Below are 22,297 nucleotides of genomic sequence, written 5' to 3'. Positions count from 1 at the left end.
ACGAGCCGAGGCACACAAGAGTCACCTTTTGCACCGGCTCCGGGGGTTATTGGCAGCGAGTTGGTGAATGATTCACCCAAAGCAAGCAACTGCACATGCTGCTCTCTTCTGCAATATGGTTGCTGTCTTTTCCATGGCCGTCATCGAACAAGAAATGAAAATACCTCCATCCTTCAGACATTTTGTCTGCTCTAGGTGTAAGCTCTCGGTGAGGACAATAAAACAATTTCTGCTCTCATGCCTTGCTTTCATCAAGTAGGCCCACCCTTCAGTACAAAAGGACGTGCAAACGAATGGCGCAAACTATCGTCACTTCTCTTTTTGAGCTGTCACTGAAGCCCCTGGAGCACAGTACGTCACGCTGGTGAGGGATAGACAGCTTCCATTATCTCAGCTTTCCTATAAGTTGAGAGAGTAAATGCAAGCAATAAGCTGCTGTTTTTGCCCGGTCTCGAACCAGGGACCTTTCGCGTGTAAAGCGAACGTGATAACCACTACACCACAGAAACAGATACTCTTGCAGGAATCTTCTTGGCATGTAGTGGGCTGGAAAGCACAGACCAAGGGCCAATGTCCATGAAGCTCAACGTTGGACCCTCCTTACCCGATCTCTTTCTTTGGAAGAAAGGAACGAGGACCACTTTTATTCCAAAAGGCGATTTTAAAACCAAACCTGAAATCACGCTAGAAAAACACTTTGAATTTAATGTTCCTACACTGATGGTCCACCCCAGAAAAGCAGTTGCAAAGAAGTCCGGCACTGAAATTCTATACGCCAAAACTGGGAAACAGCGTGCAGGGAAAGGAACTTTCTCACCATACACGGCGTCTTATAGCATTGAAAAGAAGAAATGGTCCTATATAATAAGCAGCCTAAAAATAATTCCACAACATGGGCTCGTCTGGGATTTGAACCCGGGACCTCTCGCACCCGAAGCGAGAATCATACCCCTAGACCAACGAGCCTGATTCCCCTGTCAGCAATTTGAACAATTTCTGATGCGTCTTTCAGAAAAAAAGCAGTGCTATTTGGCTGCTCTCTCTCTATGTGAGCCACACAAAGTCATGTTTTCTCTCAAGGTGTTGTTTTTTTCACTCTTGCAAGGAAGGGATCAGCCGATATCCTAGCTGCCAGTGAGCAGAAAAAAGGCACTGATGAGAACTGCAGGCACTTTCTGGCACTTGTACTTCTCTGCAAGTCCTGGACCCTTGCCCCATAAACTTCCACCCCAGAAGCAAGGGAGGGCCTGCCAATTCTTGCTCCTAAGAAAGAGGTGTTTGATTCTTGGATTCAAACACGCTCACTCAGCACTCAATGAGGCTCGATCAGGCGAGATTTATATGAGTGGCTCGGAGGACTGAAACACTCACCTGGGAGACCCAGGGTGGCTGAATTCCCAGAATGGCCATTGTTGGGCAAGTCACCTCCTTTCCTCCTGCCTCAATCTAGAATTGGCTGCAAATCACAAGATAGAGTTCAATATCCGTGTGTACTGCCTACTCCCAGCTACCTCTCTGTCTTCCTTATGTAAATTAAAATTCGCAAGGGGGGACCAATGACAATCTGCTCCTCCCACATAACCAGGAAGCCCTGTTGAACATGTCTGCCTGTGTTGTTGCAGGGACAGTGCCTTCTCCGCCCAAAAGGTGGCAGGAGAGCCTCACAACAAAGATGGGATCAACTGCTTAATGAGAAACCAGCACAGCAGTTAGTGTGATGGAGTGCAAATTTAACGGAAGGTGTGCCTGAGGTGTCCCTTCCAGGAATACATGGAATTGTGATTGAGGGCCCAGCCTGATCGTTGGTGGATTTCTCGTCATATGTTACAGGTCCGTGCAAAGATTGTGGTGTGTGGGGAATGCACTGCAAAAAACAGGACGATTTATGGGTGTAAAAGAGACCTGTCAGAAGTGGAATTTGAACCCACGCCTCCATGAGGAGACCAGAAGTCTCAGTTGCACTGAAGATCAAGCTCTCTTGAGTCTGGCGCCTTAGACCACTCGGCCATCCTGACAGCCCTGGCTATGTACAGGTCTGACTCTTCTGTCTGCACTTGCCAATGTTTGCACTTACAGCGTTCGCAGCAATGTCACAGGTGTAAAGGCCCCACAATACAACATGGCATGATAAAAAAAAAAGCTAGGCACAAGAGCGACCACTGATGGATGCGGATTACTTTGTTTCATCTTGGAAAAGTAAAGGAAGTTTCCCACGGCTCGCTGGGTTCATAGACCGCCTCTTCTTAAGCTTGCATTGAGATAATAAGGTTTTAGAGGGTGCACATAAAAGCAGCTCATGCACAGTGTTTCTGCCCGGTCTCGAACCGGGGACCTTTCGCGTGTTAGGCGAACGTGATGACCACTACACTACAGAAACTAACTTGCTGTGTTTTACTGTTAGAGCAAGGTTCCTCTCAAGGATTCTCTCTACTTCTATTCTGCTGTATCAGCAGCCACTCAGGAAGCGAGGAGCAAGTGTGAAAACTGCAGAGATATCAGCCAACACGCTTGCAATTAGACGTATTAAAAATGTACTTATGCAGGCATCGACAGACAAATATCTGATGCCTAAATGCCAGCAAGTACAGCTTGGGAAAGCATCACCTGGGACACACACAGACTAAGCATGAAGGCAGAAAAAGCATGGATATCCGTTTTTCTTCTGAGGTTCAAAATAATTTGTGCAACAATGCGCCAAGTGTAATGAGAAATTGTCAGGCATTGTCAGTTTTGAGTAGGATTCGTATGCTTACCTCTAAAAAAGGGCTCGTCCGGGATTTGAACCCGGGACCTCTCGCACCCTAAGCGAGAATCATACCCCTAGACCAACGAGCCGAGGCACACAAGAGTCGCCTTTTGCACCGGCTCCGGGGGTTATTGGCAGCGAGTTGGTGAATGATTCACCCAAAGCAAGCAACTGCACATGCTGCTCTCTTCTGCAATATGGTTGCTGTCTTTTCCATGGCCGTCATCGAACAAGAAATGAAAATACCTCCATCCTTCAGACATTTTGTTTGCTCTAGGTGTATGCTCTCGGTGAGGACAATAAAACAATTTCTGCTCTCATGCCTTGCTTTCATCAAGTAGGCCCACCCTTCAGTACAAAAGGACGTGCAAACGAATGGCGCAAACTATCGTCACTTCTCTTTTTGAGCTGTCACTGATGCCCCTGGAGCACAGTACGTCACGCTGGTGAGGGATAGACAGCTTCCATTATCTCAGCTTTCCTATAAGTTGAGAGAGTAAATGCAAACAATAAGCTGCTGTTTCTGCCCGGTCTCGAACCAGGGACCTTTCGCGTGTAAAGCGAACGTGATAACCACTACACCACAGAAACAGATACTTTTGCCGCAATCTTCTTGGCATGTAGTGGGCTGGAAAGCACAGACCAAGGGCCAATGTCCATGAAGCTCAACGTTGGACCCTCCTTACCCGATCTCTTTCTTTGGAAGAAAGCAACGAGGACCACTTTTATTCCAAAAGGCGATTTTAAAACCATACCTGAAATCACGCTAGAAAAACACTTTGAATTTAATGTTCCTACACTGATGGTCCACCCCAGAAAAGCAGTTGCAAAGAAGTCCGGCACTGAAATTCTATACGCCAAAACTGGGAAACAGCGTGCAGGGAAAGGAACTTTTTCACCATACACGGCGTCTTATAGCATTGAAAAGAAGAAATGGTCCTACATAATAAGCAGCCTAAAAATAATTCCACAACATGGGCTCGTCCGGGATTTGAACCCGGGACCTCTCGCACCCGAAGTGAGAATCATACCCCTAGACCAACGAGCCTGATTCCCCTGTCAGCAATTTGAACAATTTCTGATGCGTCTTTCAGAAACAAAGCAGTGCTATTTGGCTGCTCTCTCTCTATGTGAGCCACACAAAGTCATGTTTTCTCTCAAGGTGTTGTTTTTTTCACTCTTGCAAGGAAGGGATCAGCCGATATCCTAGCTGCCAGTGAGCAGAAAAAAGGCACTGATGAGAACTGCAGGCACTTTCTGGCACTTGTACTTCTCTGCAAGTCCTGGACCCTTGCCCCATTAACTTCCACCCCAGAAGCAAGGGAGGGCCTGCCAATTCTTGCTCCTAAGAAAGAGGTGTTTGATTCTTGGATTCAAACACGCTCACTCAGCACTCAATGAGGCTCGATCAGGCGAGATTTATATGAGTGGCTCGCAGGACTGAAACACTCACCTGGGAGACCCAGGGTGGCTGAATTCCCAGAATGGCCATTGTTGGGCAAGTCACCTCCTTTCCTCCTGCCTCAATCTAGAATTGGCTGCAAATCACAAGATAGCGTTCAATGTCCGTGTGTACTGCCTACTCCCAGCTACCTCTCTGTCTTCCTTATGTAAATTAAAATTCGCAAGGGGGGACCAATGACAATCTGCTCCTCCCACATAACCAGGAAGCCCTGTTGAACATGTCTGCCTGTGTTGTTGCAGGGACAGTGCCTTCTCCGCCCAAAAGGTGGCAGGAGAGCCTCACAACAAAGATGGGATCAACTGCTTAATGAGAAACCAGCACAGCAGTTAGTGTGATGGAGTGCAAATTTAACGGAAGGTGTGCCTGAGGTGTCCCTTCCAGGAATACATGGAATTGTGATTGAGGGCCCAGCCTGATCGTTGGTGGATTTCTCGTCATATGTTACAGGTCCGTGCAAAGATTGTGGTGTGTGGGGAATGCACTGCAAAAAAACAGGACGATTTAAGGGTGTAAAAGAGACCTGTCAGAAGTGGGATTTGAACCCACGCCTCCATGAGGAGACCAGAAGTCTCAGTTGCACTGAAGATCAAGCTCTCTTGAGTCTGGCGCCTTAGACCACTCGGCCATCCTGACAGCCCTGGCTATGTACAGGTCTGACTCTTCTGTCTGCACTTGCCAATGTTTGCACTTACAGCGTTCGCAGCAATGTCACAGGTGTAAAGGCCCCACAATACAACATGGCATGATAAAAAAAAAAGCTAGGCACAAGAGCGACCACTGATGGATGCGGATTACTTTGTTTCGTCTTGGAAAAGTAAAGGAAGTTTCCCACGGCTCGCTGGGTTCATGGACCGCCTCTTCTTAAGCTTGCATTGAGATAATAAGGTTTTAGAGGGTGCACATAAAAGCAGCTCATGCACAGTGTTTCTGCCCGGTCTCGAACCGGGGACCTTTCACGTGTTAGGCGAACATGATGACCACTACACTACAGAAATTAACTTGCTGTGTTTTACTGTTAGAGCAAGGTTCCTCTCAAGGATTCTCTCTACTTCTATTCTGCTGTATCAGCAGCCACTCAGAAAGCGAGGAGCAAGTGTGAAAACTGCAGAGATATCAGCCAACATGCTTGCAATTAGACGTATTAAAAATTTACTTATGCAGGCATCGACAGACAAATATCTGATGCCTAAATGCCAGCAAGTACAGCTTGGGAAAGCATCACCTGGGACACACACAGACTAAGCATGAAGGCAGAAAAAGCATGGATATCCGTTTTTCTTCTGAGGTTCAAAATAATTTGTGCAACAATGCGCCGAGTGTAATGAGAAATAGTCAGGCATTGTCAGTTTTGAGTAGGATTCGTATGTTTACCTCTAAAAAAGGGCTCGTCCGGGATTTGAACCCGGGACCTCTCGCACCCTAAGCGAGAATCATACCCCTAGACCAACGAGCCGAGGCACACAAGAGTCACCTTTTGCACCGGCTCCGGGGGTTATTGGCAGCGAGTTGGTGAATGATTCACCCAAAGCAAGCAACTGCACATGCTGCTCTCTTCTGCAATATGGTTGCTGTCTTTTCCATGGCCGTCATCGAACAAGAAATGAAAATACCTCCATCCTTCAGACATTTTGTCTGCTCTAGGTGTAAGCTCTCGGTGAGGACAATAAAACAATTTCTGCTCTCATGCCTTGCTTTCATCAAGTAGGCCCACCCTTCAGTACAAAAGGACGTGCAAACGAATGGCGCAAACTATCGTCACTTCTCTTTTTGAGCTGTCACTGAAGCCCCTGGAGCACAGTACGTCACGCTGGTGAGGGATAGACAGCTTCCATTATCTCAGCTTTCCTATAAGTTGAGAGAGTAAATGCAAGCAATAAGCTGCTGTTTTTGCCCGGTCTCGAACCAGGGACCTTTCGCGTGTAAAGCGAACGTGATAACCACTACACCACAGAAACAGATACTCTTGCAGCAATCTTCTTGGCATGTAGTGGGCTGGAAAGCACAGACCAAGGGACAATGTCCATGAAGCTCAATGTTGGACCCTCCTTACCCGATCTCTTTCTTTGGAAGAAAGGAACGAGGACCACTTTTATTCCAAAAGGCGATTTTAAAACCAAACCTGAAATCACGCTAGAAAAACACTTTGAATTTAATGTTCCTACACTGATGGTCCACCCCAGAAAAGCAGTTGCAAAGAAGTCCGGCACTGAAATTCTATACGCCAAAACTGGGAAACAGCGTGCAGGGAAAGGAACTTTCTCACCATACACGGCGTCTTATAGCATTGAAAAGAAGAAATGGTCCTATATAATAAGCAGCCTAAAAATAATTCCACAACATGGGCTCGTCCGGGATTTGAACCCGGGACCTCTCGCACCCGAAGCGAGAATCATACCCCTAGACCAACGAGCCTGATTCCCCTGTCAGCAATTTGAACAATTTCTGATGCGTCTTTCAGAAACAAAGCAGTGCTATTTGGCTGCTCTCTCTCTATGTGAGCCACACAAAGTCATGTTTTCTCTCAAGGTGTTGTTTTTTTCACTCTTGCAAGGAAGGGATCAGCCGATATCCTAGCTGCCAGTGAGCAGAAAAAAGGCACTGATGAGAACTGCAGGCACTTTCTGGCACTTGTACTTCTCTGCAAGTCCTGGACCCTTGCCCCATTAACTTCCACCCCAGAAGCAAGGGAGGGCCTGCCAATTCTTGCTCCTAAGAAAGAGGTGTTTGATTCTTGGATTCAAACACGCTCACTCAGCACTCAATGAGGCTCGATCAGGCGAGATTTATATGAGTGGCTCGCAGGACTGAAACACTCACCTGGGAGACCCAGGGTGGCTGAATTCCCAGAATGGCCATTGTTGGGCAAGTCACCTCCTTTCCTCCTGCCTCAATCTAGAATTGGCTGCAAATCACAAGATAGCGTTCAATGTCCGTGTGTACTGCCTACTCCCAGCTACCTCTCTGTCTTCCTTATGTAAATTAAAATTCGCAAGGGGGGACCAATGACAATCTGCTCCTCCCACATAACCAGGAAGCCCTGTTGAACATGTCTGCCTGTGTTGTTGCAGGGACAGTGCCTTCTCCGCCCAAAAGGTGGCAGGAGAGCCTCACAACAAAGATGGGATCAACTGCTTAATGAGAAACCAGCACAGCAGTTAGTGTGATGGAGTGCAAATTTAACGGAAGGTGTGCCTGAGGTGTCCCTTCCAGGAATACATGGAATTGTGATTGAGGGCCCAGCCTGATCGTTGGTGGATTTCTCGTCATATGTTACAGGTCCGTGCAAAGATTGTGGTGTGTGGGGAATGCACTGCAAAAAAACAGGACGATTTAAGGGTGTAAAAGAGACCTGTCAGAAGTGGGATTTGAACCCACGCCTCCATGAGGAGACCAGAAGTCTCAGTTGCACTGAAGATCAAGCTCTCTTGAGTCTGGCGCCTTAGACCACTCGGCCATCCTGACAGCCCTGGCTATGTACAGGTCTGACTCTTCTGTCTGCACTTGCCAATGTTTGCACTTACAGCGTTCGCAGCAATGTCACAGGTGTAAAGGCCCCACAATACAACATGGCATGATAAAAAAAAAAGCTAGGCACAAGAGCGACCACTGATGGATGCGGATTACTTTGTTTCGTCTTGGAAAAGTAAAGGAAGTTTCCCACGGCTCGCTGGGTTCATGGACCGCCTCTTCTTAAGCTTGCATTGAGATAATAAGGTTTTAGAGGGTGCACATAAAAGCAGCTCATGCACAGTGTTTCTGCCCGGTCTCGAACCGGGGACCTTTCACGTGTTAGGCGAACATGATGACCACTACACTACAGAAATTAACTTGCTGTGTTTTACTGTTAGAGCAAGGTTCCTCTCAAGGATTCTCTCTACTTCTATTCTGCTGTATCAGCAGCCACTCAGAAAGCGAGGAGCAAGTGTGAAAACTGCAGAGATATCAGCCAACATGCTTGCAATTAGACGTATTAAAAATTTACTTATGCAGGCATCGACAGACAAATATCTGATGCCTAAATGCCAGCAAGTACAGCTTGGGAAAGCATCACCTGGGACACACACAGACTAAGCATGAAGGCAGAAAAAGCATGGATATCCGTTTTTCTTCTGAGGTTCAAAATAATTTGTGCAACAATGCGCCGAGTGTAATGAGAAATAGTCAGGCATTGTCAGTTTTGAGTAGGATTCGTATGTTTACCTCTAAAAAAGGGCTCGTCCGGGATTTGAACCCGGGACCTCTCGCACCCTAAGCGAGAATCATACCCCTAGACCAACGAGCCGAGGCACACAAGAGTCACCTTTTGCACCGGCTCCGGGGGTTATTGGCAGCGAGTTGGTGAATGATTCACCCAAAGCAAGCAACTGCACATGCTGCTCTCTTCTGCAATATGGTTGCTGTCTTTTCCATGGCCGTCATCGAACAAGAAATGAAAATACCTCCATCCTTCAGACATTTTGTCTGCTCTAGGTGTAAGCTCTCGGTGAGGACAATAAAACAATTTCTGCTCTCATGCCTTGCTTTCATCAAGTAGGCCCACCCTTCAGTACAAAAGGACGTGCAAACGAATGGCGCAAACTATCGTCACTTCTCTTTTTGAGCTGTCACTGAAGCCCCTGGAGCACAGTACGTCACGCTGGTGAGGGATAGACAGCTTCCATTATCTCAGCTTTCCTATAAGTTGAGAGAGTAAATGCAAGCAATAAGCTGCTGTTTTTGCCCGGTCTCGAACCAGGGACCTTTCGCGTGTAAAGCGAACGTGATAACCACTACACCACAGAAACAGATACTCTTGCAGCAATCTTCTTGGCATGTAGTGGGCTGGAAAGCACAGACCAAGGGACAATGTCCATGAAGCTCAATGTTGGACCCTCCTTACCCGATCTCTTTCTTTGGAAGAAAGGAACGAGGACCACTTTTATTCCAAAAGGCGATTTTAAAACCAAACCTGAAATCACGCTAGAAAAACACTTTGAATTTAATGTTCCTACACTGATGGTCCACCCCAGAAAAGCAGTTGCAAAGAAGTCCGGCACTGAAATTCTATACGCCAAAACTGGGAAACAGCGTGCAGGGAAAGGAACTTTCTCACCATACACGGCGTCTTATAGCATTGAAAAGAAGAAATGGTCCTATATAATAAGCAGCCTAAAAATAATTCCACAACATGGGCTCGTCCGGGATTTGAACCCGGGACCTCTCGCACCCGAAGCGAGAATCATACCCCTAGACCAACGAGCCTGATTCCCCTGTCAGCAATTTGAACAATTTCTGATGCGTCTTTCAGAAACAAAGCAGTGCTATTTGGCTGCTCTCTCTCTATGTGAGCCACACAAAGTCATGTTTTCTCTCAAGGTGTTGTTTTTTTCACTCTTGCAAGGAAGGGATCAGCCGATATCCTAGCTGCCAGTGAGCAGAAAAAAGGCACTGATGAGAACTGCAGGCACTTTCTGGCACTTGTACTTCTCTGCAAGTCCTGGACCCTTGCCCCATTAACTTCCACCCCAGAAGCAAGGGAGGGCCTGCCAATTCTTGCTCCTAAGAAAGAGGTGTTTGATTCTTGGATTCAAACACGCTCACTCAGCACTCAATGAGGCTCGATCAGGCGAGATTTATATGAGTGGCTCGCAGGACTGAAACACTCACCTGGGAGACCCAGGGTGGCTGAATTCCCAGAATGGCCATTGTTGGGCAAGTCACCTCCTTTCCTCCTGCCTCAATCTAGAATTGGCTGCAAATCACAAGATAGCGTTCAATGTCCGTGTGTACTGCCTACTCCCAGCTACCTCTCTGTCTTCCTTATGTAAATTAAAATTCGCAAGGGGGGACCAATGACAATCTGCTCCTCCCACATAACCAGGAAGCCCTGTTGAACATGTCTGCCTGTGTTGTTGCAGGGACAGTGCCTTCTCCGCCCAAAAGGTGGCAGGAGAGCCTCACAACAAAGATGGGATCAACTGCTTAATGAGAAACCAGCACAGCAGTTAGTGTGATGGAGTGCAAATTTAACGGAAGGTGTGCCTGAGGTGTCCCTTCCAGGAATACATGGAATTGTGATTGAGGGCCCAGCCTGATCGTTGGTGGATTTCTCGTCATATGTTACAGGTCCGTGCAAAGATTGTGGTGTGTGGGGAATGCACTGCAAAAAAACAGGACGATTTAAGGGTGTAAAAGAGACCTGTCAGAAGTGGGATTTGAACCCACGCCTCCATGAGGAGACCAGAAGTCTCAGTTGCACTGAAGATCAAGCTCTCTTGAGTCTGGCGCCTTAGACCACTCGGCCATCCTGACAGCCCTGGCTATGTACAGGTCTGACTCTTCTGTCTGCACTTGCCAATGTTTGCACTTACAGCGTTCGCAGCACTGTCACAGGTGTAAAGGCCCCACAATACAACATGGCATGATAAAAAAAAAAGCTAGGCACAAGAGCGACCACTGATGGATGCGGATTACTTTGTTTCGTCTTGGAAAAGTAAAGGAAGTTTCCCATGGCTCGCTGGGTTCATGGACCGCCTCTTCTTAAGCTTGCATTGAGATAATAAGGTTTTAGAGGGTGCACATAAAAGCAGCTCATGCACAGTGTTTCTGCCCGGTCTCGAACCGGGGACCTTTCACGTGTTAGGCGAACATGATGACCACTACACTACAGAAATTAACTTGCTGTGTTTTACTGTTAGAGCAAGGTTCCTCTCAAGGATTCTCTCTACTTCTATTCTGCTGTATCAGCAGCCACTCAGAAAGCGAGGAGCAAGTGTGAAAACTGCAGAGATATCAGCCAACATGCTTGCAATTAGACGTATTAAAAATTTACTTATGCAGGCATCGACAGACAAATATCTGATGCCTAAATGCCAGCAAGTACAGCTTGGGAAAGCATCACCTGGGACACACACAGACTAAGCATGAAGGCAGAAAAAGCATGGATATCCGTTTTTCTTCTGAGGTTCAAAATAATTTGTGCAACAATGCGCCGAGTGTAATGAGAAATAGTCAGGCATTGTCAGTTTTGAGTAGGATTCGTATGTTTACCTCTAAAAAAGGGCTCGTCCGGGATTTGAACCCGGGACCTCTCGCACCCTAAGCGAGAATCATACCCCTAGACCAACGAGCCGAGGCACACAAGAGTCACCTTTTGCACCGGCTCCGGGGGTTATTGGCAGCGAGTTGGTGAATGATTCACCCAAAGCAAGCAACTGCACATGCTGCTCTCTTCTGCAATATGGTTGCTGTCTTTTCCATGGCCGTCATCGAACAAGAAATGAAAATACCTCCATCCTTCAGACATTTTGTCTGCTCTAGGTGTAAGCTCTCGGTGAGGACAATAAAACAATTTCTGCTCTCATGCCTTGCTTTCATCAAGTAGGCCCACCCTTCAGTACAAAAGGACGTGCAAACGAATGGCGCAAACTATCGTCACTTCTCTTTTTGAGCTGTCACTGAAGCCCCTGGAGCACAGTACGTCACGCTGGTGAGGGATAGACAGCTTCCATTATCTCAGCTTTCCTATAAGTTGAGAGAGTAAATGCAAGCAATAAGCTGCTGTTTTTGCCCGGTCTCGAACCAGGGACCTTTCGCGTGTAAAGCGAACGTGATAACCACTACACCACAGAAACAGATACTCTTGCAGCAATCTTCTTGGCATGTAGTGGGCTGGAAAGCACAGACCAAGGGACAATGTCCATGAAGCTCAACGTTGGACCCTCCTTACCCGATCTCTTTCTTTGGAAGAAAGGAACGAGGACCACTTTTATTCCAAAAGGCGATTTTAAAACCAAACCTGAAATCACGCTAGAAAAACACTTTGAATTTAATGTTCCTACACTGATGGTCCACCCCAGAAAAGCAGTTGCAAAGAAGTCCGGCACTGAAATTCTATACGCCAAAACTGGGAAACAGCGTGCAGGGAAAGGAACTTTCTCACCATACACGGCGTCTTATAGCATTGAAAAGAAGAAATGGTCCTATATAATAAGCAGCCTAAAAATAATTCCACAACATGGGCTCGTCCGGGATTTGAACCCGGGACCTCTCGCACCCGAAGCGAGAATCATACCCCTAGACCAACGAGCCTGATTCCCCTGTCAGCAATTTGAACAATTTCTGATGCGTCTTTCAGAAACAAAGCAGTGCTATTTGGCTGCTCTCTCTCTATGTGAGCCACACAAAGTCATGTTTTCTCTCAAGGTGTTGTTTTTTTCACTCTTGCAAGGAAGGGATCAGCCGATATCCTAGCTGCCAGTGAGCAGAAAAAAGGCACTGATGAGAACTGCAGGCACTTTCTGGCACTTGTACTTCTCTGCAAGTCCTGGACCCTTGCCCCATAAACTTCCACCCCAGAAGCAAGGGAGGGCCTGCCAATTCTTGCTCCTAAGAAAGAGGTGTTTGATTCTTGGATTCAAACACGCTCACTCAGCGCTCGATCAGGCGAGATTTATATGAGTGGCTCGCAGGACTGAAACACTCACCTGGGAGACCCAGGGTGGCTGAATTCCCAGAATGGCCATTGTTGGGCAAGTCACCTCCTTTCCTCCTGCCTCAATCTAGAATTGGCTGCAAATCACAAGATAGAGTTCAATGTCCGTGTGTACTGCCTACTCCCAGCTACCTCTCTGTCTTCCTTATGTAAATTAAAATTCGCAAGGGGGGACCAATGACAATCTGCTCCTCCCACATAACCAGGAAGCCCTGTTGAACATGTCTGCCTGTGTTGTTGCAGGGACAGTGCCTTCTCCGCCCAAAAGGTGGCAGGAGAGCCTCACAACAAAGATGGGATCAACTGCTTAATGAGAAACCAGCACAGCAGTTAGTGTGATGGAGTGCAAATTTAACGGAAGGTGTGCCTGAGGTGTCCCTTGCAGGAATACATGGAATTGTGATTGAGGGCCCAGCCTGATCGTTGGTGGATTTCTCGTCATATGTTACAGGTCCGTGCAAAGATTGTGGTGTGTGGGGAATGCACTGCAAAAAACAGGACGATTTATGGGTGTAAAAGAGACCTGTCAGAAGTGGGATTTGAACCCACGCCTCCATGAGGAGACCAGAAGTCTCAGTTGCACTGAAGATCAAGCTCTCTTGAGTCTGGCGCCTTAGACCACTCGGCCATCCTGACAGCCCTGGCTATGTACAGGTCTGACTCTTCTGTCTGCACTTGCCAATGTTTGCACTTACAGCGTTCGCAGCAATGTCACAGGTGTAAAGGCCCCACAATACAACATGGCATGATAAAAAAAAAAGCTAGGCACAAGAGCGACCACTGATGGATGCGTATTACTTTGTTTCGTCTTGGAAAAGTAAAGGAAGTTTCCCACGGCTCGCTGGGTTCATGGACCGCCTCTTCTTAAGCTTGCATTGAGATAATAAGGTTTTAGAGGGTGCACATAAAAGCAGCTCATGCACAGTGTTTCTGCCCGGTCTCGAACCGGGGACCTTTCGCGTGTTAGGCGAACGTGATGACCACTACACTACAGAAACTAACTTGCTGTGTTTTACTGTTAGAGCAAGGTTCCTCTCAAGGATTCTCTCTACTTCTATTCTGCTGTATCAGCAGCCACTCAGGAAGCGAGGAGCAAGTGTGAAAACTGCAGAGATATCAGCCAACATGCTTGCAATTAGACGTATTAAAAATGTACTTATGCAGGCATCGACAGACAAATATCTGATGCCTAAATGCCAGCAAGTACAGCTTGGGAAAGCATCACCTGGGACACACACAGACTAAGCATGAAGGCAGAAAAAGCATGGATATCCGTTTTTCTTCTGAGGTTCAAAATAATTTGTGCAACAATGCGCCGAGTGTAATGAGAAATTGTCAGGCATTGTCAGTTTTGAGTAGGATTCGTATGCTTACCTCTAAAAAAGGGCTCGTCCGGGATTTGAACCCGGGACCTCTCGCACCCTAAGCGAGAATCATACCCCTAGACCAACGAGCCGAGGCACACAAGAGTCGCCTTTTGCACCGGCTCCGGGGGTTATTGGCAGCGAGTTGGTGAATGATTCACCCAAAGCAAGCAACTGCACATGCTGCTCTCTTCTGCAATATGGTTGCTGTCTTTTCCATGGCCGTCATCGAACAAGAAATGAAAATACCTCCATCCTTCAGACATTTTGTTTGCTCTAGGTGTATGCTCTCGGTGAGGACAATAAAACAATTTCTGCTCTCATGCCTTGCTTTCATCAAGTAGGCCCACCCTTCAGTACAAAAGGACGTGCAAACGAATGGCGCAAACTATCGTCACTTCTCTTTTTGAGCTGTCACTGATGCCCCTGGAGCACAGTACGTCACGCTGGTGAGGGATAGACAGCTTCCATTATCTCAGCTTTCCTATAAGTTGAGAGAGTAAATGCAAACAATAAGCTGCTGTTTCTGCCCGGTCTCGAACCAGGGACCTTTCGCGTGTAAAGCGAACGTGATAACCACTACACCACAGAAACAGATACTTTTGCCGCAATCTTCTTGGCATGTAGTGGGCTAGAAAGCACAGACCAAGGGCCAATGTCCATGAAGCTCAACGTTGGACCCTCCTTACCCGATCTCTTTCTTTGGAAGAAAGCAACGAGGACCACTTTTATTCCAAAAGGCGATTTTTAAACCATACCTGAAATCACGCTAGAAAAACACTTTGAATTTAATGTTCCTACACTGATGGTCCACCCCAGAAAAGCAGTTGCAAAGAAGTCCGGCACTGAAATTCTATACGCCAAAACTGGGAAACAGCGTGCAGGGAAAGGAACTTTTTCACCATACACGGCGTCTTATAGCATTGAAAAGAAGAAATGGTCCTACATAATAAGCAGCCTAAAAATAATTCCACAACATGGGCTCGTCCGGGATTTGAACCCGGGACCTCTCGCACCCGAAGTGAGAATCATACCCCTAGACCAACGAGCCTGATTCCCCTGTCAGCAATTTGAACAATTTCTGATGCGTCTTTCAGAAACAAAGCAGTGCTATTTGGCTGCTCTCTCTCTATGTGAGCCACACAAAGTCATGTTTTCTCTCAAGGTGTTGTTTTTTTCACTCTTGCAAGGAAGGGATCAGCCGATATCCTAGCTGCCAGTGAGCAGAAAAAAGGCACTGATGAGAACTGCAGGCACTTTCTGGCACTTGTACTTCTCTGCAAGTCCTGGACCCTTGCCCCATTAACTTCCACCCCAGAAGCAAGGGAGGGCCTGCCAATTCTTGCTCCTAAGAAAGAGGTGTTTGATTCTTGGATTCAAACACGCTCACTCAGCACTCAATGAGGCTCGATCAGGCGAGATTTATATGAGTGGCTCGCAGGACTGAAACACTCACCTGGGAGACCCAGGGTGGCTGAATTCCCAGAATGGCCATTGTTGGGCAAGTCACCTCCTTTCCTCCTGCCTCAATCTAGAATTGGCTGCAAATCACAAGATAGCGTTCAATGTCCGTGTGTACTGCCTACTCCCAGCTACCTCTCTGTCTTCCTTATGTAAATTAAAATTCGCAAGGGGGGACCAATGACAATCTGCTCCTCCCACATAACCAGGAAGCCCTGTTGAACATGTCTGCCTGTGTTGTTGCAGGGACAGTGCCTTCTCCGCCCAAAAGGTGGCAGGAGAGCCTCACAACAAAGATGGGATCAACTGCTTAATGAGAAACCAGCACAGCAGTTAGTGTGATGGAGTGCAAATTTAACGGAAGGTGTGCCTGAGGTGTCCCTTGCAGGAATACATGGAATTGTGATTGAGGGCCCAGCCTGATCGTTGGTGGATTTCTCGTCATATGTTACAGGTCCGTGCAAAGATTGTGGTGTGTGGGGAATGCACTGCAAAAAACAGGACGATTTATGGGTGTAAAAGAGACCTGTCAGAAGTGGGATTTGAACCCACGCCTCCATGAGGAGACCAGAAGTCTCAGTTGCACTGAAGATCAAGCTCTCTTGAGTCTGGCGCCTTAGACCACTCGGCCATCCTGACAGCCCTGGCTATGTACAGGTCTGACTCTTCTGTCTGCACTTGCCAATGTTTGCACTTACAGCGTTCGCAGCAATGTCACAGGTGTAAAGGCCCCACAATACAACATGGCATGATAAAAAAAAAAGCTAGGCACAAGAGCGACCACTGATGGATGCGTATTACTTTGTTTCGTCTTGGAAAAGTAAAGGAAGTTTCCCACGGCTCGCTGGGTTCATGGACCGCCTCTTCTTAAGCTTGCATTGAGATAATAAGGTTTTAGAGGGTGCACATAAAAGCAGCTCATGCACAGTGTTTCTGCCCGGTCTCGAACCGGGGACCTTTCACGTGTTAGGCGAACATGATGACCACTACACTACAGAAATTAACTTGCTGTGTTTTACTGTTAGAGCAAGGTTCCTCTCAAGGATTCTCTCTACTTCTATTCTGCTGTATCAGCAGCCACTCAGAAAGCGAGGAGCAAGTGTGAAAACTGCAGAGATATCAGCCAACATGCTTGCAATTAGACGTATTAAAAATTTACTTATGCAGGCATCGACAGACAAATATCTGATGCCTAAATGCCAGCAAGTACAGCTTGGGAAAGCATCACCTGGGACACACACAGACTAAGCATGAAGGCAGAAAAAGCATGGATATCCGTTTTTCTTCTGAGGTTCAAAATAATTTGTGCAACAATGCGCCGAGTGTAATGAGAAATAGTCAGGCATTGTCAGTTTTGAGTAGGATTCGTATGTTTACCTCTAAAAAAGGGCTCGTCCGGGATTTGAACCCGGGACCTCTCGCACCCTAAGCGAGAATCATACCCCTAGACCAACGAGCCGAGGCACACAAGAGTCACCTTTTGCACCGGCTCCGGGGGTTATTGGCAGCGAGTTGGTGAATGATTCACCCAAAGCAAGCAACTGCACATGCTGCTCTCTTCTGCAATATGGTTGCTGTCTTTTCCATGGCCGTCATCGAACAAGAAATGAAAATACCTCCATCCTTCAGACATTTTGTCTGCTCTAGGTGTAAGCTCTCGGTGAGGACAATAAAACAATTTCTGCTCTCATGCCTTGCTTTCATCAAGTAGGCCCACCCTTCAGTACAAAAGGACGTGCAAACGAATGGCGCAAACTATCGTCACTTCTCTTTTTGAGCTGTCACTGAAGCCCCTGGAGCACAGTACGTCACGCTGGTGAGGGATAGACAGCTTCCATTATCTCAGCTTTCCTATAAGTTGAGAGAGTAAATGCAAGCAATAAGCTGCTGTTTTTGCCCGGTCTCGAACCAGGGACCTTTCGCGTGTAAAGCGAACGTGATAACCACTACACCACAGAAACAGATACTCTTGCAGCAATCTTCTTGGCATGTAGTGGGCTGGAAAGCACAGACCAAGGGACAATGTCCATGAAGCTCAACGTTGGACCCTCCTTACCCGATCTCTTTCTTTGGAAGAAAGGAACGAGGACCACTTTTATTCCAAAAGGCGATTTTAAAACCAAACCTGAAATCACGCTAGAAAAACACTTTGAATTTAATGTTCCTACACTGATGGTCCACCCCAGAAAAGCAGTTGCAAAGAAGTCCGGCACTGAAATTCTATACGCCAAAACTGGGAAACAGCGTGCAGGGAAAGGAACTTTCTCACCATACACGGCGTCTTATAGCATTGAAAAGAAGAAATGGTCCTATATAATAAGCAGCCTAAAAATAATTCCACAACATGGGCTCGTGCGGGATTTGAACCCGGGACCTCTCGCACCCGAAGCGAGAATCATACCCCTAGACCAACGAGCCTGATTCCCCTGTCAGCAATTTGAACAATTTCTGATGCGTCTTTCAGAAAAAAAGCAGTGCTATTTGGCTGCTCTCTCTCTATGTGAGCCACACAAAGTCATGTTTTCTCTCAAGGTGTTGTTTTTTTCACTCTTGCAAGGAAGGGATCAGCCGATATCCTAGCTGCCAGTGAGCAGAAAAAAGGCACTGATGAGAACTGCAGGCACTTTCTGGCACTTGTACTTCTCTGCAAGTCCTGGACCCTTGCCCCATAAACTTCCACCCCAGAAGCAAGGGAGGGCCTGCCAATTCTTGCTCCTAAGAAAGAGGTGTTTGATTCTTGGATTCAAACACGCTCACTCAGCACTCGATCAGGCTCGATCAGGCGAGATTTATATGAGTGGCTCGGAGGACTGAAACACTCACCTGGGAGACCCAGGGTGGCTGAATTCCCAGAATGGCCATTGTTGGGCAAGTCACCTCCTTTCCTCCTGCCTCAATCTAGAATTGGCTGCAAATCACAAGATAGAGTTCAATGTCCGTGTGTACTGCCTACTCCCAGCTACCTCTCTGTCTTCCTTATGTAAATTAAAATTCGCAAGGGGGGACCAATGACAATCTGCTCCTCCCACATAACCAGGAAGCCCTGTTGAACATGTCTGCCTGTGTTGTTGCAGGGACAGTGCCTTCTCCGCCCAAAAGGTGGCAGGAGAGCCTCACAACAAAGATGGGATCAACTGCTTAATGAGAAACCAGCACAGCAGTTAGTGTGATGGAGTGCAAATTTAACGGAAGGTGTGCCTGAGGTGTCCCTTCCAGGAATACATGGAATTGTGATTGAGGGCCCAGCCTGATCGTTGGTGGATTTCTCGTCATATGTTACAGGTCCGTGCAAAGATTGTGGTGTGTGGGGAATGCACTGCAAAAAACAGGACGATTTATGGGTGTAAAAGAGACCTGTCAGAAGTGGGATTTGAACCCACGCCTCCATGAGGAGACCAGAAGTCTCAGTTGCACTGAAGATCAAGCTCTCTTGAGTCTGGCGCCTTAGACCACTCGGCCATCCTGACAGCCCTGGCTATGTACAGGTCTGACTCTTCTGTCTGCACTTGCCAATGTTTGCACTTACAGCGTTCGCAGCAATGTCACAGGTGTAAAGGCCCCACAATACAACATGGCATGATAAAAAAAAAAAGCTAGGCACAAGAGCGACCACTGATGGATGCGGATTACTTTGTTTCGTCTTGGAAAAGTAAAGGAAGTTTCCCACGGCTCGCTGGGTTCATGGACCGCCTCTTCTTAAGCTTGCATTGAGATAATAAGGTTTTAGAGGGTGCACATAAAAGCAGCTCATGCACAGTGTTTCTGCCCGGTCTCGAACCGGGGACCTTTCGCGTGTTAGGCGAACGTGATGACCACTACACTACAGAAATTAACTTGCTGTGTTTTACTGTTAGAGCAAGGTTCCTCTCAAGGATTCTCTCTACTTCTATTCTGCTGTATCAGCAGCCACTCAGAAAGCGAGGAGCAAGTGTGAAAACTGCAGAGATATCAGCCAACATGCTTGCAATTAGACGTATTAAAAATTTACTTATGCAGGCATCGACAGACAAATATCTGATGCCTAAATGCCAGCAAGTACAGCTTGGGAAAGCATCACCTGGGACACACACAGACTAAGCATGAAGGCAGAAAAAGCATGGATATCCGTTTTTCTTCTGAGGTTCAAAATAATTTGTGCAACAATGCGCCGAATGTAATGAGAAATAGTCAGGCATTGTCAGTTTTGAGTAGGATTCGTATGTTTACCTCTAAAAAAGGGCTCGTCCGAGATTTGAACCCGGGACCTCTCACAACCTAAGCGAGAATCATACCCCTAGACCAACGAGCCGAGGCACACAAGAGTCACCTTTTGCACCGGCTCCGGGGGTTATTGGCAGCGAGTTGGTGAATGATTCACCCAAAGCAAGCAACTGCACATGCTGCTCTCTTCTGCAATATGGTTGCTGTCTTTTCCATGGCCGTCATCGAACAAGAAATGAAAATACCTCCATCCTTCAGACATTTTGTCTGCTCTAGGTGTAAGCTCTCGGTGAGGACAATAAAACAATTTCTGCTCTCATGCCTTGCTTTCATCAAGTAGGCCCACCCTTCAGTACAAAAGGACGTGCAAACGAATGGCGCAAACTATCGTCACTTCTCTTTTTGAGCTGTCACTGAAGCCCCTGGAGCACAGTACGTCACGCTGGTGAGGGATAGACAGCTTCCATTATCTCAGCTTTCCTATAAGTTGAGAGAGTAAATGCAAGCAATAAGCTGCTGTTTTTGCCCGGTCTCGAACCAGGGACCTTTCGCGTGTAAAGCGAACGTGATAACCACTACACCACAGAAACAGATACTCTTGCAGGAATCTTCTTGGCATGTAGTGGGCTGGAAAGCACAGACCAAGGGCCAATGTCCATGAAGCTCAACGTTGGACCCTCCTTACCCGATCTCTTTCTTTGGAAGAAAGGAACGAGGACCACTTTTATTCCAAAAGGCGATTTTAAAACCAAACCTGAAATCACGCTAGAAAAACACTTTGAATTTAATGTTCCTACACTGATGGTCCACCCCAGAAAAGCAGTTGCAAAGAAGTCCGGCACTGAAATTCTATACGCCAAAACTGGGAAACAGCGTGCAGGGAAAGGAACTTTCTCACCATACACGGCGTCTTATAGCATTGAAAAGAAGAAATGGTCCTATATAATAAGCAGCCTAAAAATAATTCCACAACATGGGCTCGTCTGGGATTTGAACCCGGGACCTCTCGCACCCGAAGCGAGAATCATACCCCTAGACCAACGAGCCTGATTCCCCTGTCAGCAATTTGAACAATTTCTGATGCGTCTTTCAGAAAAAAAGCAGTGCTATTTGGCTGCTCTCTCTCTATGTGAGCCACACAAAGTCATGTTTTCTCTCAAGGTGTTGTTTTTTTCACTCTTGCAAGGAAGGGATCAGCCGATATCCTAGCTGCCAGTGAGCAGAAAAAAGGCACTGATGAGAACTGCAGGCACTTTCTGGCACTTGTACTTCTCTGCAAGTCCTGGACCCTTGCCCCATAAACTTCCACCCCAGAAGCAAGGGAGGGCCTGCCAATTCTTGCTCCTAAGAAAGAGGTGTTTGATTCTTGGATTCAAACACGCTCACTCAGCACTCAATGAGGCTCGATCAGGCGAGATTTATATGAGTGGCTCGGAGGACTGAAACACTCACCTGGGAGACCCAGGGTGGCTGAATTCCCAGAATGGCCATTGTTGGGCAAGTCACCTCCTTTCCTCCTGCCTCAATCTAGAATTGGCTGCAAATCACAAGATAGAGTTCAATATCCGTGTGTACTGCCTACTCCCAGCTACCTCTCTGTCTTCCTTATGTAAATTAAAATTCGCAAGGGGGGACCAATGACAATCTGCTCCTCCCACATAACCAGGAAGCCCTGTTGAACATGTCTGCCTGTGTTGTTGCAGGGACAGTGCCTTCTCCGCCCAAAAGGTGGCAGGAGAGCCTCACAACAAAGATGGGATCAACTGCTTAATGAGAAACCAGCACAGCAGTTAGTGTGATGGAGTGCAAATTTAACGGAAGGTGTGCCTGAGGTGTCCCTTCCAGGAATACATGGAATTGTGATTGAGGGCCCAGCCTGATCGTTGGTGGATTTCTCGTCATATGTTACAGGTCCGTGCAAAGATTGTGGTGTGTGGGGAATGCACTGCAAAAAACAGGACGATTTATGGGTGTAAAAGAGACCTGTCAGAAGTGGAATTTGAACCCACGCCTCCATGAGGAGACCAGAAGTCTCAGTTGCACTGAAGATCAAGCTCTCTTGAGTCTGGCGCCTTAGACCACTCCGCCATCCTGACAGCCCTGGCTATGTACAGGTCTGACTCTTCTGTCTGCACTTGCCAATGTTTGCACTTACAGCGTTCGCAGCAATGTCACAGGTGTAAAGGCCCCACAATACAACATGGCATGATAAAAAAAAAAGCTAGGCACAAGAGCGACCACTGATGGATGCGGATTACTTTGTTTCATCTTGGAAAAGTAAAGGAAGTTTCCCACGGCTCGCTGGGTTCATAGACCGCCTCTTCTTAAGCTTGCATTGAGATAATAAGGTTTTAGAGGGTGCACATAAAAGCAGCTCATGCACAGTGTTTCTGCCCGGTCTCGAACCGGGGACCTTTCGCGTGTTAGGCGAACGTGATGACCACTACACTACAGAAACTAACTTGCTGTGTTTTACTGTTAGAGCAAGGTTCCTCTCAAGGATTCTCTCTACTTCTATTCTGCTGTATCAGCAGCCACTCAGGAAGCGAGGAGCAAGTGTGAAAACTGCAGAGATATCAGCCAACATG

The 22,297-nt window shown here is 47.2% G+C and overlaps 23 non-coding genes across 23 annotated transcripts; all 23 read right to left on the bottom strand.

Moving 5' to 3' along the window:
- Positions 1–2,304: 2,304 nt before the first annotated feature.
- On the bottom strand, positions 2,305–2,377 carry TRNAV-AAC (transfer RNA valine (anticodon AAC)). The gene has a single exon. It is a non-coding gene; the product is annotated as a tRNA-Val (tRNA).
- Positions 2,378–2,763: 386 nt separating this feature from the next.
- On the bottom strand, positions 2,764–2,835 carry TRNAP-AGG (transfer RNA proline (anticodon AGG)). The gene has a single exon. It is a non-coding gene; the product is annotated as a tRNA-Pro (tRNA).
- Positions 2,836–3,264: 429 nt separating this feature from the next.
- On the bottom strand, positions 3,265–3,337 carry TRNAV-UAC (transfer RNA valine (anticodon UAC)). Its single transcript has one exon. It is a non-coding gene; the product is annotated as a tRNA-Val (tRNA).
- A 385-nt stretch (positions 3,338–3,722) lies between these two features.
- Positions 3,723–3,794, bottom strand: TRNAP-CGG (transfer RNA proline (anticodon CGG)). Its single transcript has one exon. It is a non-coding gene; the product is annotated as a tRNA-Pro (tRNA).
- Positions 3,795–4,732: 938 nt separating this feature from the next.
- On the bottom strand, positions 4,733–4,844 carry TRNAL-CAA (transfer RNA leucine (anticodon CAA)). Its single transcript has 2 exons — positions 4,807–4,844; positions 4,733–4,778 (listed from the first exon to the last, which is right to left on the bottom strand). It is a non-coding gene; the product is annotated as a tRNA-Leu (tRNA).
- A 748-nt stretch (positions 4,845–5,592) lies between these two features.
- TRNAP-AGG (transfer RNA proline (anticodon AGG)) lies at positions 5,593–5,664 on the bottom strand. The gene has a single exon. It is a non-coding gene; the product is annotated as a tRNA-Pro (tRNA).
- Positions 5,665–6,551: 887 nt separating this feature from the next.
- TRNAP-CGG (transfer RNA proline (anticodon CGG)) lies at positions 6,552–6,623 on the bottom strand. The gene has a single exon. It is a non-coding gene; the product is annotated as a tRNA-Pro (tRNA).
- Positions 6,624–7,561: 938 nt separating this feature from the next.
- On the bottom strand, positions 7,562–7,673 carry TRNAL-CAA (transfer RNA leucine (anticodon CAA)). The gene is made up of 2 exons: positions 7,636–7,673; positions 7,562–7,607 (listed from the first exon to the last, which is right to left on the bottom strand). It is a non-coding gene; the product is annotated as a tRNA-Leu (tRNA).
- Positions 7,674–8,421: 748 nt separating this feature from the next.
- Positions 8,422–8,493, bottom strand: TRNAP-AGG (transfer RNA proline (anticodon AGG)). The gene has a single exon. It is a non-coding gene; the product is annotated as a tRNA-Pro (tRNA).
- An 887-nt stretch (positions 8,494–9,380) lies between these two features.
- On the bottom strand, positions 9,381–9,452 carry TRNAP-CGG (transfer RNA proline (anticodon CGG)). Its single transcript has one exon. It is a non-coding gene; the product is annotated as a tRNA-Pro (tRNA).
- A 938-nt stretch (positions 9,453–10,390) lies between these two features.
- On the bottom strand, positions 10,391–10,502 carry TRNAL-CAA (transfer RNA leucine (anticodon CAA)). The gene is made up of 2 exons: positions 10,465–10,502; positions 10,391–10,436 (listed from the first exon to the last, which is right to left on the bottom strand). It is a non-coding gene; the product is annotated as a tRNA-Leu (tRNA).
- Positions 10,503–11,250: 748 nt separating this feature from the next.
- On the bottom strand, positions 11,251–11,322 carry TRNAP-AGG (transfer RNA proline (anticodon AGG)). The gene has a single exon. It is a non-coding gene; the product is annotated as a tRNA-Pro (tRNA).
- An 887-nt stretch (positions 11,323–12,209) lies between these two features.
- On the bottom strand, positions 12,210–12,281 carry TRNAP-CGG (transfer RNA proline (anticodon CGG)). Its single transcript has one exon. It is a non-coding gene; the product is annotated as a tRNA-Pro (tRNA).
- Positions 12,282–13,208: 927 nt separating this feature from the next.
- Positions 13,209–13,320, bottom strand: TRNAL-CAA (transfer RNA leucine (anticodon CAA)). Its single transcript has 2 exons — positions 13,283–13,320; positions 13,209–13,254 (listed from the first exon to the last, which is right to left on the bottom strand). It is a non-coding gene; the product is annotated as a tRNA-Leu (tRNA).
- A 289-nt stretch (positions 13,321–13,609) lies between these two features.
- Positions 13,610–13,682, bottom strand: TRNAV-AAC (transfer RNA valine (anticodon AAC)). Its single transcript has one exon. It is a non-coding gene; the product is annotated as a tRNA-Val (tRNA).
- A 386-nt stretch (positions 13,683–14,068) lies between these two features.
- On the bottom strand, positions 14,069–14,140 carry TRNAP-AGG (transfer RNA proline (anticodon AGG)). Its single transcript has one exon. It is a non-coding gene; the product is annotated as a tRNA-Pro (tRNA).
- Positions 14,141–14,569: 429 nt separating this feature from the next.
- TRNAV-UAC (transfer RNA valine (anticodon UAC)) lies at positions 14,570–14,642 on the bottom strand. The gene has a single exon. It is a non-coding gene; the product is annotated as a tRNA-Val (tRNA).
- A 385-nt stretch (positions 14,643–15,027) lies between these two features.
- Positions 15,028–15,099, bottom strand: TRNAP-CGG (transfer RNA proline (anticodon CGG)). Its single transcript has one exon. It is a non-coding gene; the product is annotated as a tRNA-Pro (tRNA).
- Positions 15,100–16,036: 937 nt separating this feature from the next.
- TRNAL-CAA (transfer RNA leucine (anticodon CAA)) lies at positions 16,037–16,148 on the bottom strand. The gene is made up of 2 exons: positions 16,111–16,148; positions 16,037–16,082 (listed from the first exon to the last, which is right to left on the bottom strand). It is a non-coding gene; the product is annotated as a tRNA-Leu (tRNA).
- Positions 16,149–16,896: 748 nt separating this feature from the next.
- Positions 16,897–16,968, bottom strand: TRNAP-AGG (transfer RNA proline (anticodon AGG)). The gene has a single exon. It is a non-coding gene; the product is annotated as a tRNA-Pro (tRNA).
- Positions 16,969–17,855: 887 nt separating this feature from the next.
- On the bottom strand, positions 17,856–17,927 carry TRNAP-CGG (transfer RNA proline (anticodon CGG)). Its single transcript has one exon. It is a non-coding gene; the product is annotated as a tRNA-Pro (tRNA).
- A 937-nt stretch (positions 17,928–18,864) lies between these two features.
- On the bottom strand, positions 18,865–18,976 carry TRNAL-CAA (transfer RNA leucine (anticodon CAA)). The gene is made up of 2 exons: positions 18,939–18,976; positions 18,865–18,910 (listed from the first exon to the last, which is right to left on the bottom strand). It is a non-coding gene; the product is annotated as a tRNA-Leu (tRNA).
- Positions 18,977–22,094: 3,118 nt separating this feature from the next.
- TRNAV-AAC (transfer RNA valine (anticodon AAC)) lies at positions 22,095–22,167 on the bottom strand. Its single transcript has one exon. It is a non-coding gene; the product is annotated as a tRNA-Val (tRNA).
- Between the last annotated feature and the right edge of the window lie 130 nt (positions 22,168–22,297).

Source organism: Triturus cristatus, chromosome 10 (assembly GCF_964204655.1).
Source record: "Triturus cristatus chromosome 10, aTriCri1.1, whole genome shotgun sequence".
Classification (NCBI taxonomy): domain Eukaryota; kingdom Metazoa; phylum Chordata; class Amphibia; order Caudata; family Salamandridae; genus Triturus; species Triturus cristatus.
Note: the sequence above shows the minus strand (reverse complement) of the source record. Positions and strands in the feature narration are given on the sequence as shown.